Source organism: Pelmatolapia mariae, linkage group LG3_W (genome assembly GCF_036321145.2).
Source record: "Pelmatolapia mariae isolate MD_Pm_ZW linkage group LG3_W, Pm_UMD_F_2, whole genome shotgun sequence".
NCBI classification, from domain to species: Eukaryota; Metazoa; Chordata; class Actinopteri; order Cichliformes; family Cichlidae; genus Pelmatolapia; species Pelmatolapia mariae.
The window spans coordinates 60,771,267-60,785,698 of NC_086229.1; the positions used below are offsets into that span (position 1 = coordinate 60,771,267).

A 14,432-nucleotide genomic window follows, 5' to 3' on the forward strand; every position below is an offset into this window, starting at 1 on the left:
CGAACCTTGCACGTTGAACCTTACGATTACAAGACGAACTGCCAACTCCTGAGCCACGATCGCCCCAATGACTTTGCAGTCATGAGTAACTTTATTTATTCCTGTAAATTTTCTGTTTTCTGTTAGCAGCATCACAGTTATAAAAAACTTGTTATATTTTGATAATGAGAATAAATCTGTAAATCTTAAAGTTTCAGATTTAAAATGAAGAGACAGTCAGTGAGCAGGTTTCCTGTAGTTTTATTCTTGGTTCAGTTGAATAGTTTGACTTTACTTTAGATTACATGTTATGTGTTTAGGAGTCATTTTAATTAATAAAAATTTTTTACATTTTAATTGTTTTTTTTATTCACTAATGAATATTTTGAGCTTGATTGGCATATATACATTGTTTCGTGCATATGGTGTGCAATTGTGTTATTAAATCTTTTGGAGGGGGAAAAAAAGCTGTTAGCAACATTAACTTTACTGTTAGTGTGCTGTTTTTATATGTTGTCTAACAAGAGTGTTAAATAATCCTGAAGTCGCCTATAACAGGACTCAGCTGTTTGTTAAAAAAATGGTGACCAGACTTTTGCAGACAGCACAGGGACGCACATGTAGACAGACAAATTTGCAGGACCATAAATCACATTAGACTGCTGTTGTCAACCACAGATGGTGGCTGCAGGGGAGACTTTCCATCGTGTTTAACACTCAATTTCATTTCAGCTCTGTTTGTTACACCTTTGCATATTGATTTTGTTTTCTGGTCATTTAATTTTTTACATTTGAAAAGATGTTCTAAATCTCAAATTTGACTTTGATGTTCCTGCAGGTTCTCATCTGCCTGTTTTTGTTCCTGTTGTAACTGAACTTTGACCTCATGTGTTCATGACTCTTCACCTCTGTCTCCTCACAGGGAGAAGATGATCTGCAGGATCTCGCTGCTCCTCATCTTCACCTCGTGTGTCTCTGGTTAGTTACAGCTTCACTTCATGAACTCAAATTAAAACCACAACAACAGGTTTGTTCCAGTTCTCAGAGTGTCTGCTCCTCTCTCTCTCTCTGTCTCCTCAACAGGATCATTTGTAGTGAATGTGACTCAGACCTCCTATCAGGCAGAGGAGAACCACAACATCACACTGGAGTGGACGTTCACAGTAGAAACAGGCAGATCGCCCACATATCCAAACATCTATTGTGAACTGATAACTGATGATAAACTCTCAGTCCTGTATCGTGTCCGTGATGGTGCTGAAGTCTCAGAGTCTCAGGATGAAAAGTTTTCAGGACGAGTTCAGGGTGACAAAGACGCCCTCAGAGAAGGACGAATCAGACTCCAGCTGTGCAGACTCAGGACTGAGGACTCGGGTCGATACAGATGTCAAGTAAACACAGATTATGGCTTCAGCTCTGCGAGCTGCAGACTCAACGTCACTGGTAAGTTTTAACAAGTCAAAACTGAATGATCACATTTATATTTATGGTCTGTTAAACTTTTATTTGCCATGTTTGTGATTTATAACTGAAAACATGAAGTGTTGTTCATGTCAAACATCCTGATGGTTTCATTTTATTTCTGCACAAGTAAATATTTTCATGTCTGTTACAGCAGCTGCTGATCAGCTCCAACCTCAGAGACCAACTTCACCACCACAAGAAGAGAGAGAGGACTGGAAGATTATTATAATTGTCCTGACAGCAGCAGCAGCAGCATTATTCGCTCTGATTGTGTGTACTTTACTTTGTGTTGTGCTTAGAAAAGTGCCAAATTTCTGTACAGCTGTCAAGTTTCATGAACCCTCAGGGACAAAGTCACTAAACCAAGATACTTCCTGCCTTTGACGTCTACTTGATCTAGTTGATATGAACTGTGTAAATGAACTGGTTCTTATATGTTGTTTTCATACACTATTCAACTTACCTCATTCACACAAATTCACAAAAACATTTTTTGTATGTTTTTCTATGCAAGTCCTTTTTGTATAACACAAATAGATAATGTTAAATCGAAATATATGTAGATATTAATAATCTATATTTTACAAACCGCATCTTCAAAAACATTGGCAAACTTTCTAAAACTGCAATAAAAACTAAAATCTGTTATTTGGTCATTCACTTCAACTTTGATTTAACAGGAAAATTAACAGAGAAAAGATTTTCAGTGTTTTCAATAACAAACTCATTTCTATTTGATAAACACATTTAAAAATCTATCAATGCAGTTGGGACAGAGGTAAATTTAACACTGGGTCATTTCACCTTTTCTTTTAATTTCACATCTTAATCTTTCTAAAAATGAAGAAACTGATTTTTACAATTTTATTAGTAAAATTCTTTCCTGATTCTTGTCTTCATGAAGAGGATGGGAGCAAATGTCGCTCCTGTTTAAGCCAAAATCAGTAGTGCCTTCACATATGTGCAAATCTGCCTTCTTGCTTTAATCCTGCTGAACGATTGTCAGGGAACAAACAGCAAACAGTCTCTTCATATCTGATAAAAAGATGGCTGCTGTGTAATAAAGTGAAAACCTTTCTGCTGATTTCAAGACCCAAAGATTTAATATCTGCTCTCTAACGATGACTTGTTGACTTTTTGTACAGTTTAATAATTGATCTTGCATCAGCCCTGTTGAAGAAAGCTCAGCAGCGCCTCCATTTCTTGAGGGTTCAGAGATGGTACAGGCTGCAGACTGACCTACTAGTGTCCTTCTATCGTGCCACAATCCAGAGTGTGCTGGTGCACGCCATCCCTGTGTGGTACGCTGATTGTACAACAGCCAATAAGAAGAGACTCCAGAGCGTCATCAGAACTGCAGAGAAGGTGATCGGCTGTCCGCTCTCCTCCCTGGACTCCATTGCCAGCTCTAGATTTCTCTCCAGAGATGGGGCAATTATGAAAGACCACCTCCATCCTAACCACCACCCATTCAACATCCTGCCCTCTGGAAAAAGGTTCAGATCCATCAGGGGCAAAACCAACAGACTAAAGAGCAGCTTCTTCCCGTGGGCTGTCAGAACAATTAATGCAAGAGTGCGAGCAGATCTCTCCCATACGATCATACAAGCATTATGTTGCTGCTTTCTTGCTTTTGTGCAATATTTTGTTCTTCTGTTCAATACTTCAGCAGATGTCCAATATCCATAAGCCCCTCCATTCTTAGTTATTATTTATTGTATTTTACTACAGTGCCCTTGTACACACCCCCACAATGTCTCCTGTAACCCAAACACCGTGTATATAGTGTTCTTATATTGTTTTTCTTTCTTCTGCTTATTTTTTGTTTTGTTTACTTATGCATCTTTGTGGTCTTGCTACATAATTTCACTGTGCAAGCAACTGCACAATGACAATAAAAGTTCTAAGTTATAAGTCACGTTCCTCTATTTAAATATAACAAACAAGAGGTAAAAATCACTGCTTACAGTTTCTCCTGTAATAAACAGTATGGAAAATGGAAAGTTTCTCCTTTACTGTGTGAATATTTGATGATCTGAGGAAAAATCTGTCCTGACATTTAAAGGAAGAAAGTAAACAAATCAGAAGACTGCAGATGCAGATATTAAATAAGGCAAAAAATATTTTTTTTTCAGTTTTCAAGCATTTTATTGATGAAGAATCTAAAATATTATAATTTCCCTCCAAACAATATAAATATTTATTACAATGTAATTTGCCATCATTTTATTAACAACAGTTATTATAAAGCTACATGCTGGATTCACATTTAACCACAGAAGAAACAAGGAGGCTCATGAAGATAATAAAAATATTCACACGATTTCCAAAAGTCTCCATAAATAAAAGTCAATGATTTGTCAAGAAGCCAAAGAGGAGAAAAGGCCGAGGTTTGCCACGTTACACAATAACTGCACTGAAAACCAGTGAAGCACACTCAGGGAATCTTTCTGTAACCTGGATCCACTTATGCTCACATCATGAATCATGTCGTCCTTCCACTGAGACCATTTCTGAGGCTTCATGAACAGCAGATGATCAGCTGAAGGTCCACATGGATCTCTCAGGTCCTGGGTCACTTTCACATGCTGTTCACCTGCTGCTGATAGTTTTTCCTTTTAGGCCTGATGATTGTCCTGTGAGCAGCTGTGGCTCAGGAGGGTCGTCTACTGATTAGGTCAGGACAGCAGTTTGATTCCTGTATTTTGCAAGGACAAGATACTGAACCCTGAGTTGGACCTGATAGACCCACCTGAGTGTGACTCTCAGGTTAAACACACCTGGAGGCACACGTGTGAAAAAGGCTTGTAAGAAAGTGCTTTGAGGGCTAGAATACAGTAAAAAAAAATAAAATTTAAAGCTACATAAGTACCATGTAACATGTAGGATTTATGAGTTGTTTTCATCATCCTGACACTCTGATATCAGAACAGCTGTCAGCTGGTTCATCAGAAGGAAGATGGTTGGATAAATTCTTCTTTGGCAGTTTTGAAGCGATAATGAGAGCAACAACAACAAGCCCAAGAATAAATAAACCAAAAGCTACCAGCCCAAAATGCTTATTAACTCATCCTCCTTCCCTCCATCCTCTGTGAGTCCTCCTGTCAGATCTGCAGGTGAGAAACAACAAGTTTCATCAACAACATCTTTAGAAACAAACATCAACAACCAGGAAGCAGCTTCACCTCTGATCACACACACACACACACTCAACTCTACTCACTCACCTGGAGGATCAACAACACTCAGTGTGATGGTGCTGATGGAGGGAGTCTTCAGATTTGCTCTCTTCCCACGATTTGTTCCCCTCATGAAGACACAACACTCATATGTTCCAGTGTCATTAATCGTCACATTGTTCAGAATCAGAGACACGTCTGCATCCTTCATCTGTCTGTCCTGGAGATCCACCCGGATCTTAAAAGATGGATGCTGGTTGTCTAACATAGACTGCTTATCCTGATATAAAAAGATATCATCTGTCCCCAGGTCAGCTCTGTTCCACTCTACAGCTATGATTGTTGTCTGGAGCTCGACATGTCAGAGTGACTTTCTGTCCAGACTCAGCTGTGATGTTTTTCAGGTCTGAAAAAGGAAACAACACAGAGCAGAGAGGTTAAAAGGGCCAAAGTGTTTCAGATAAAACAAACTTGAATATTAGACAGATAATTAATCACAGACGCACCGAACTCTACTGACTCTACTGACTCACCTAGAGGATCAGCGACACTCAGGTAGATGCTGCTGATGAGCTTCCATGATTGTGTTGAATCTGCCCTTGTACACATTGGCTTAAATCTGGGACTCGCCACCATTTGACCTCAGAACTGAAGAAGCTTCTCCGATGAGAGGTGAAACGTCTTCAAGCAACTTCCAGACGCTTTTCTTTCCAAGCTCCTTAGACTTTAATGATAAATGATGTGTTTAATGGTATAGAGGGTGGGGTGATTTTTTTTTTTCATGGAGCGTGTCTGGAGAGATGGGGCTAGCACAGACCCAGTTTCTGTCCCCTTAGAGCAACAGGGTTGCTGGTTTAAATCCTGCTGGGCTCTTTCTGTGTGGAGTTTGTACTCAGGTACACCAGAGTGGATTTCCTCCATCACTGCTGTCTACGTCCCACCCTGTGCTAATGCTGTATTCTCTCTGAAGGCCACCAGATGGATAGATGAGGACGTAAGAAGACTTCCTGTTCTGTCTGTGGGAATCTGCTTTCTGACTTGACCTTTAAACACTTTACTGCTGAGTTTATGGACTCAGTCACTTGTTTTCAGTCACATTGAATAAAAGATTTTTAAAAAAATATGTGCTATGTTTCAAAATGGAGGAATGCCTGAGTTTTATTGTTTAAGACAGAGTCCCCCGAAGAAGTGAGACCATGACGAGGTCTGGAAAGGCAGACTGGGTCAGATGGCTCATGGAGGGTAAAAGTAAAAGTACCTCCTCTCATTACTGCAGACAGTCAAGTTCAGATTTTCCTGTTGGCTTTGTCTGTGCTTCCTGATTTTTGTGCTTCTGTGTTTAAATGTGAATTTTGTATTTTTGAGTCAGGAGGACAAAGACAGTCCTGTAGTCTGCCAAAGGACTGCAGCTCATAACTTTCCTGGAAGCTGAAGATCTTTATTCTCTTGGCATGCAGCAAATGATGCACCTTATGTACATTCTGTAGTATTCATTCCACTTCATTAGTGTGAATGCTTGAAAAGCATTCACAGTATTGTTCTTCGAATCTTTATTATTATTTTTCCGTACATTTTTTGGACTCTATCTCCTTCAAAACCGTTCAACTTAGAAAAACCATTCAAACACCATTAGATTCCTCTTCTTTTGGACATGTGTGCTTGTATTTTTCTCATTTTTAACATTTATATTTTTAAATTTATTCAACTTTTTTCAACAAAAATTTCCCATGTATTTCAATGGGGAGATCCTTCAAATTCTCCTTCAACTTACTCCTCTTTCAACTGTATCTACTTCCACATACGTTGACATAGAGCCACCATTCAAACTTTAAAACGAAGCCAAGACGTTCAACTATTCAACTTGTTTTTATCTTTTCAATATCTATTATACTTTTTCTTCAGTTCCAGTTTAAGTTTCATGCTTTTATTCAGCCGTTTCAGAGTTTATAATGGGTGTGTATGGGACGGAATGTTGGGGCTAGAGTGAGACAGCTCAACTGCTAGAGTGAGAGGAGGGGGGGAATTAATCTTAAAATCTTTTCTTAAAACTGCTGCTGTGTCCACAATGTTCGCTCTACAGCCATCATTTTACCCTCAAAACGTAGCCATCGCTGTCCTCTTTCATCCAATGTGTTTATTATTGTAATAGGTGTTATGGTTCTTTCATAAATGTCACCAATGCACAACCTCCTCCCTCCAACTCTTCCATAGACTCTAATGTTAAAATGGCTCAGAAAGTTTGTCTGAAAATCAGAAGTACAGGCTGTCTTTACACTGTCACCACGTCCATATAATAAATTCCACAGGCATGAAAATTGAGAATTCAGTAGACTAGACATTGCTGCCGCTCACTGTGAAAGAATTTTGTCAATACGACTTGTACTTTTCATTTGGGAGCGATTTGTTTCGGGCTGACTTTTCTGTTCATTTTAAGCAGCAAAAGTGAGGTGCATGTCTGTGTGCATGTGTATGGAGCCATTGGGTGCAGTCACTATAGCAACCAGGCTCACACCTGCCTGCTTAACGAGCTCTGTCTCTCACTCTGCCAAGATTCATCTTAAACACTTCTCTTTCAACTGCTGCTGTGTCCACAGTGTTTGCTCTACAGCCATCATTTTACCCTCAAAACGTCACCATCGTTGTTCTCTTTCCAACACCGTGTCTTTCAAAGCTCAGACATTTAAACTTTTTAAACTGTGTGGATCCAAGTGGAGGGATCACATTTTAGTCATTCAGTGATTTAAAGAATATGAACTTTTAATATTCATTCAGATGTTTTCTGACTCTAAATTGTCTTTTCTCATTTCTTAGGTTTTTCTAATTTACATTTAAAACATTTTTAGCTATTTTCCAACTTCTTCTGTATAAACATCAGCTTTTAGCAGTTCAGCACTTTTGTTTTCAGGTTAAATTCTGTTTGTTTTTTTTATCTCATTCAAACTTTTTAACTTAAAATTCAGCAATTAATTCATTTCAGTGCATACATTCAGATTCAAGCATTCACACTGCAGTTTCTTCAGAAAATGCACTTTCTAGTTCATTTCTGTATTTTATGTATATAAGTTTTGATTAGTTATTTATAGTTGGTTTAGACAGCTTTGTGTGTATCTGTATGCATGTGTAATGTATATATAGACGTGTGTGTGTGATTTACATTGCTGTGCTTGAGAGCCACCATCTACCGGAACCAAATTCCTTGTATGTGTCTGCACATATACTTGGCCAATAAAGACGATTCTGATTCTGATGATCACATTGATCACACCAAATTAAAACAAAAAGCATCTATTTGACACTATCTATAGTTGCTCTTGTCTTTATAAATAGGATGACTCTAATGGAAGTTTAAACACTTTTTCTGACATGAAAGACTCGTCTCTGTTTAAACCACTTCCTTACTGACACTGAAAAAGTAACGTCTCCATCTTGTGTTGACTCCACCATAATAACTTTTCTTGTAGATCTTTAGGTCTTTAGAGATCACAGTTATACAAACTTGTTATATTTTATAATGAGAATAAATCTCTAAGTCTTTAAGTTTCAGAGTCAAAGTGAGTCCAGATCAGATTATTCAGGAAACAACAGCAGACATCTGAAGACACTTTATTTACAGTCAAAACATTAGAAACAAAAACCTGATTAAAGACTTTCTCAGTAGAAAGAGCAGAGTGGAGGAGAAATGCTCAGAAAACAACATCAGACTCTACAGCTCACAAAGTTTTTGATCAAAGAAAATTCATCTGTACAGAAAAACTCACTCATTTTATCATGAATAATAACATAAAATAAAAAAATCTGTAATATAAAAAAACAAATTCAGAGTACATGCAGTGTTCAAACTGACATAAATAAAAGCTGCCTATAATGAACACACAAATGTATGAATGATGTCTCGTCTATTTAAACTACAGAAACAGTCTGAGGCTTCAGCTCAGCAGCAGGTCACGAGCTAACAGCTGCACTCACAGTAGAAACAGGACGCGTCTGTAATTTACATATCTTACATGTTTTATAAAATGGTAAATGGCCTGCATTTGTATAGCGCTTTTACTCAGTCCCTAAGGACCCCAAAGCGCTTTACACTACATAAAATAAAAGAAAAACAGTCCAAACTTCTCATGAACAAACTGACTTCCAGCTGGTGTTCATGCAGCTCATCAGGACAGTGAGGAGCTGAAGACAAACTTTCACCTGAAACCAGGATTAAAGCTGGAAATGTTTTCTGGATGATCGAAGAAAAAGACTTTTGGACTGAAAGCATCTTCAGTTAAAGTGTTTCAACATGTCCAAAGGAAAATGTTCACGTCTTTCACAAAGATGCTGAACAACAAATTCAGGATGTCCTCGTCTGTATCTCCACTGGATGCTCTGGGTCACCTCTGAGAAGCTGGAACAGCAGCAGGAGACTCACGAATCAGCTGGAAGACCTCTGAGGGAGTTGAAGGAGGAGGCTGGTGATCTTTGTTTGTAGATCAGAAAACCAACAGCAGCAACAAGTGACACACAGACAATCAGTCCAGCACATCTTTCTGTCTGACCTGCAGGTGGGAAACAGATGTGAGGTGTCAGCTCACATCAGTAGAAAACTTAAAAAGTGATTTCTGAGGTCTGTATTTGATATGTCTGATATCTTTGGTTATATTAGTAAATGTATTTAAATGTTTTGTACTCAAAATAATTTATGGATGGGTTATGTGTAAAGTAAAGAAATTTGCTATTTTAAAAATAAACTTGTGGCAAATGCGTTATTGTACCCACTGTGTCTTCAGCCATCTGCCACTAGATGACGCTGTAGTCAAAGCATTGTTAGCTGATTGGTTTGATTTTTAATTTCTTTAAAAAAGATTTTAAGTCTAATACAGATGGTTGTTGTGAATTATGGGACAATGTCCATCATTCATAATGCCACACGCTCGATTATCTTTTTCAGATGCAGATTTGACACATTTAAAATTAGATCATATTAGATATTTTAATATTAGACGAACATCTTTTGCAGTAATGTGTTTTCATAATGCACAAGAAGTTAAATTTATTAAAAATGCTTTTGTCTTCTTTCACTTTGTAATTTGAGATGTATAACGTATAATGCAACGTGTTCATAATGCGCAATGCCGCTCATTTTTGTGACATTTAAAATGTGATCGACTCATTTAGACTAGCTGAGTAGCAGGGCCGTGCAGAGACGTTTATAGGGGCGGGTGCTCAAAGCTAAAAAGGGGCACATTGAACCAGGCTGAATAACAACAACACACATTCATCAAGAATCTAATATGGGATCGCATCATACTATATCACTGTTGTGAGGCAAAGCAAACGTAGCCTATGTTGCTGCTGCTCCTGCTGCTGATAGTGCTGGAGGGCAGGGCTGTGTTGATCTGAGACTGTAGACATTAAAAAGTCCATAGGAGAGATGGGAACTGATTAAACAAGTGTCATGAGATAATAACAAAATGCAAAGATTGGTGACAGCGCTTGGAACCATAAGGCAACAAAAAACTGAGAAATAAACAAGGCTCTGCCTGTGATTCACTCTTTGCCTCTCTTCCTCCTTCATCTCCTCATCTCATCTATCACTCTCCACTTGCTGTCCATCTGAGAACAAGGCACAACTTGCTATTGCAATAAACTATTATTTAATTATCCACACTTAACAACTCTTACACTTAATCTATAATAAAATGATGACAGAAAAATGTTATAGAAGCAAAACATTCCAGTTGTGCTTATTATTATTTTTATACTGGAATACCTCTCCAACAACTGGTACATGTGTTAATGTTACCTGTGCTCTTTGTAATCCAGCTGCTGAGGGATCCGCTGCCTTTAGTAGCCTCACACAGCTGCTACTGTTTCCTCCTCATGTCCTTACCAGCCATGTCTGGACAATGTTATATTATGAGTAATAATTTAAAAAATCCATATACATAAAACACACACATGCACGGACACACAGGGACATTTTAGACCTTCTTCAGAATACTGTATATACTGTGGGCATCATGGTGCTGATCCAGAATCCTTCCATTATTATTTATTACTAGAGCAACAATAATAAAGCAATGAGGGGAAAAAAAGTGCTAAATATGAAATAATGTATTTATGATGATTCCATTTGTTTCACTATCCACTCTGTGCAGGCAGAAAGCTTATTACATTTTTAAACTGTAGAGATACAATAATTTTGCTGCTGTAAAATCAGCATTTTGTCTTATTTAAAATATAAATCTAATATAATCTGTTTCTTAATGTATGTTCTTTAAAATACAGCGTGTTTTTTAAATATTATAATTATAATCATCCATAATTATGTGGACATGCATATTAGATCATTTTAAGTGAAATATAATCCCCCCAGAAAGGCAGGAAATGCCCTGTAACTTACTTTAAAACTAAATATGTTCCCTAAAACGGTGACAGAGCTACATGACGGCCTTACCCAGTGAGCCAGCAGCTGTGACCAGCACTACTTGTGCAGTTAATAAAAGGACAGGTAATGTTTGTCGCGCTGTTACACACACAGCACGCTCATTTGTTTCAGTTCGTCAGCTGCCACAAGACAACTTACCAACGTGTACATAATAAGCTAACACTCCTGTGTGCTGTAGACTACAGTGTACACTGTACACCTACTTACTGGTTTTGTCGCATCAGTCTGTGTGTCTGAGGTAATTTGTGTTTCTCCTACAGCTCCGGACCGCAAAAATTGCGCGTGCTCTTTATGAGCTCGTTCCCGGCTCGTAACCAGTGTTGCCAACTCCTCAGTAAGGAAAATCGCTATTGGTTGTCCTAAAAGTCGCTAGAAGTCGCTAAATGACGTCATCGCCTAATTTGCATAATTGGTCATGCTAATATAATTGTAACCTACGTTGTTGGAGAGAGAAAAATCATGGTGGAAGAGACGTAAAGTGAGTTTAAAACGTCCTAAATATATTTAGAATTTATTTAGAACTACAAATTATTATTATTATTTTTTAGCAATTATTGTTTTTTTTAATGTCACAATTCCAACCCTGCTCCTTTATCCGGGCTTGGACCGGCAAAAGTGACCCGAAATAGGCACTCTGGTGGAGTTACTTTGTGTGTGTGTGTGTGTTTAAAAGTAGTTTAAAAGTAGTTTTAAACCTTTTCCACAAAACAACATAACAGTAAAAGAAGAACTGACTGCGTTACAGTCAGTGCGGGAGCAGCGGCTTCGCTCGTGCGCGATTCATCTCCTGCCCTGATAGCAGCTGGGGGAGGACTATCCTCCGGCCGTGAGCGCTTTGGAACGGGTGAGGTGCCCACGGCAGCACCCGCTGCTTGTTGAGAGTAAAGAGCGACACGCGCTTTCACGTCAAAAACTCATCGTAAATAAGTCTCCAATAACACCAGAAAAAGTCGCCAGGTTTGTCGCTAGTCGCTTTTTAGAAAAAAAGTCGCTAAGGGGGTCTGAAAACTCGCTAAATATAGCGACAAAGTCGCTAAGTTGGCAACACTGCTCGTAACCAGCGCGTTCTGCCGTCAAGGGCGATCATTGGTTAATGGTGATCATGTGACTGATGCAAGCCAGATCCTTTTATTTAGCAAAACTGTGATTAATAGTTAAATGTTATTGTTGAGGGGCACAGCAGGACTCCGCACGCACACACACATTTAAAAAAAATAATTAAAAATTAAAAAAAATTTGCCTCAACAAAAGGGCACTTTGGGCACCCATCAGGAAAGGGGCGGGTGCTCAAGCCCCTCCCCCCCCCCCCCCCCCCCCCCCCCCCTGCACGTGCCTGCTGAGTAGTGTAATTTTCTTCGTACCAGGAACATCCCGATCGCACCTGTATCTGTCTCACAACATAGCACAGTCACACAGCCAGCTTTGCTCAGTATGAAAAGAGCAATTTCTTCTCTAAGTTCAAAAAATCGTTTGCTTCCACTCAGCCACCCTACTTGTGTCTAAAAGAATCTGTCTTCATCTGTCGGCGATAGCGAGTCGATGAAGCTCTTTAGATGGTCGTGAGAGGCTGTGACCGGAACACCTGGACCTGGGCGAAAAAGAAAAAAAAAACCCAACAACAGCGCATCCACTTTTCGCTCGTTCGCTTTGAGGCTTCATAAAACATGTTTACTGTAACATCTCCGTCGCTCTGCTGGACTTTACTGTCTGACTCCCTCGTGGGCTTTACCTGTGCAGGGGAGTTTAATTATAAAATCCTATCGATTTATTTCTTACCCGCTGTTAGATGTTAGAGCTGCTTTAGTTTCAGCCGCTCACAGAGAGGACGCAGGTCTCCTGTCACTAAACCTCTTCTGTCATGTGAGAAAGTGGATGTTAGTTTTTAGATGTACTCACACACGTTTACATAACAGTTTGTATAATGAAGCTGTGAAGAGAAGAGTCTGCTGTAAAAGACTTTAAAGCAGTGTCAGGTAAACATGGACAAACTGCTGTAAAGGTTTATTATTATTGATTTATCCTTCCGACACTTCTGAGAATAGAAAATCTACATTTACTTCAACCATCACTCCTTAAATCCCCTCAACTTAACATGACTCACTGATGTCCCTCTGAGTGTACTTTTTTCCAAAAAAAGCAGGAACTTGGGTGAACCACCGAAAGGTTCCTTATTCTTTGTAGAAATGACTCTAAATTCATGTCAGTGATTATTCACCTGTAATTTTGCAGATGATGAATCAGAATAATCTTTTGTGTTCGCAGCAGAAGTAAGATATAAGACGTTCATATCAACGTAGCTGTTCTTGCCAACATTGCAGTGTAATATTAATGAATACAGTTGGCATGCTGCTTATGTTGAATGCTTAAAATGAGTGGATCACAAGCTGCATCTGTTGTTGGAAAATCAGAAAAGGATAAAGGATTAATTTCTCTCACTGAGAAAGCTCTTGCAAATAAAATTGAAACTGTCAGGTTTTGTGTGTGGAGGCGTGGAAGAGATGACCCAAACGCAGGACTCACGGTGCAGAAATGATGAGGGTTTATTAGAGCGGGTGAATGAACAAAGCTGGAACGGTAGGACTGACTAGCTGACTGAAAGACTGAGTGGCTGGCTGAATAACTGAGCACTAACGGTAACGACAACATAACATCACAATAACATCAATGACACGACAAAGACCAGGAGAGAGCTGAGGACTTAAGTATACTGGCTGAATAATGACTGATAGGTGACAGGTGAGTGAACAGCTGAACATAATGAACTAATGATAAATGGGAAGAGGACTGAACATAATGCACACAGACCAAGGTAAACACAATAAAACAGGAAGTGGAACAGGCAGTAGATAAACAGTGAACGTGAACTGAAAATACTGGGTCAACAACCCAGAAACCCTGACAGAAACCATCCAAACAGATCGGAAAAGGCATGTAAACAAAATGAAAAGTGTTATTATCTCTCTTCAAGAGCTAATGAAATGTGACCAAATGGTCGGCGGGGTTAGATAAAAACGAAAACGCCGCGGAATTCCACCACCATGAAATAAATATTTAAGAAAGCTGGATAAAAACGAATAAAAGAGGCTGCGCAGATTCAAGGATGCACACCGAGGCAGGTTGGTTCCAGTATTAATAGTTTTATTTATGCTGATAAAAATAAAATGAAACCTTAAGAAAATACTGAATGTAGCGTTGTAGTTGACAGTGTCCTACAAGTACAATAAAACAACCATGGAACCGGGACTTACCAGCAACCGTGGACCCAAAAGAAAACCACACGAAAAGAAAATCACTACAGCCGGCACCCAATGCTGCACAAAGGAAAGTGTGAGTGTTTCCTTCCTTGAGCGTCAAACTAAAATTGCTACAGATCCTGTCTT

The 14,432-nt window shown here is 39.0% G+C and overlaps 1 long non-coding RNA gene across 1 annotated transcript; it reads left to right on the forward strand.

The window, feature by feature from the left end:
* Positions 1-876: 876 nt before the first annotated feature.
* LOC134617553 (uncharacterized) lies at positions 877-1,866 on the forward strand. The gene is made up of 3 exons (XR_010573554.1): positions 877-957; positions 1,063-1,422; positions 1,595-1,866. It is a non-coding gene; the product is annotated as an uncharacterized LOC134617553 (long non-coding RNA).
* The last annotated feature ends 12,566 nt before the right edge of the window (positions 1,867-14,432 follow it).